Source organism: Montipora capricornis, chromosome 2 (assembly GCF_036669925.1).
Source record: "Montipora capricornis isolate CH-2021 chromosome 2, ASM3666992v2, whole genome shotgun sequence".
Lineage (NCBI taxonomy): Eukaryota > Metazoa > Cnidaria > Anthozoa > Scleractinia > Acroporidae > Montipora > Montipora capricornis.
The window spans coordinates 49,420,507-49,422,008 of NC_090884.1; positions in this window are offsets into that span (position 1 = coordinate 49,420,507).

Sequence of the window (1,502 nt, forward strand, 5' to 3'; positions counted from 1 at the left end):
AAGGGAAGTAATCCCTCATACTGCCCTATTCCCATCGTAATCCCGCTTAAGTTATTTTTAGATCTCCTACGAGATCCGGTATTCCCACGAGGGTTAACTGATAGCCAATCACATGTCCTCATTTTTACCAATGTTGACAGCTGAGCGAATTCCCACGCAATGATTCGCGTCGTTCGCGATTTACCATCAAACAAAAATGGCGGAGGATGTTGAGAGACAATCGTATATATACATTTTGTGGACGAACGTGACTTGTTGACTACAGAGTTAACCGATTACAATGACTTATGTTTTGAAACCTGTATCTTGGAAGGAACGAGTTATGTAACCGACAGGATTTTGTACAGAATGGCAAATGGAAGACTATAGTCGATAAGTACGATCTCTCTGACTTTAATAAACGCATTCTCGGTTTCCGTTGCGGGATTAAAAGATGTTGACTTAATTCTGATACGGTGATAGAGTAGGCAGATAGAGCTCTACAACAGTACCAAACATGAAAGGAAAACTTGAATCAAGCGTCCGATAAAAATTTTTGAACCCGTGTTATCGGATTCAAGTGAATTTGCAAAGCACGTATGTTAAATATAGCTGTCTCCTTAAAAAGAAATTTAACACGGTTTCGTATATGGCACAACCTTGAATGTGGTATCATTGAAAACTAGACAATTAAGCAATTTCAGTTATAGATGTTTGAAACCTGTATCTTGAAAGGATCGAGTTTTATAAGCGACAGAATTTTGTAAACATTGGCAATTCGCAGACTACAGTCAACAAGTAATATATCGCTGACTTGGTTAACGCGTTCTTGATTTTCTTCGCGGGATTAAAATATGACGACTTAATTCTTAGATATTCATAAATTAGACAGATATCAGACATGAAAGGAAAACTTAAACAGACAGTGCGATAAAAATGTATGAACAAGTGGTATCGCATGGAAGTCAATTTGCGAAGCACGCATGTTAAATATACCTGCATCTTTCAAAATTATTAAACTCGGTTTCGTACGTTGGACAGTGTTGAAATTGGTGTCACTGTAAAAAACACAGTTAAGCGATTTGAATGATATATCTTTGCATCTTGTATCTTGAAAGTAACGAGTTTTATAGGCGACAGAATTTTGTACACAATGAAATATCGCGGGACTACAGTCACCAAGTGGACTTAAACTATGGTGACTTAATTCTATGATATTCATAAATTAGACAGCTAACGCTTTCAAACACTACCACACATGACAGGAAAATTTTAATTGACCCCGCGATAAAAATTTTTAAAAACGTAAGATCGGCGGATTGAAGTCAATTTGCAACGCACCCGTAAAATATAGCTCCCTTTTACAAAATTATTTAACAGGGTCTCCTACACTAGACAATCGTAAAATTGGTATCAGAGTGAATTATACAGTTAACCGATTTCCATGATATATGATTGCAAACTGTATCTTGACAAGGACGAGTTTTGTAAGCGACAGAATTTTGTAGACGATGAGAAAGTGC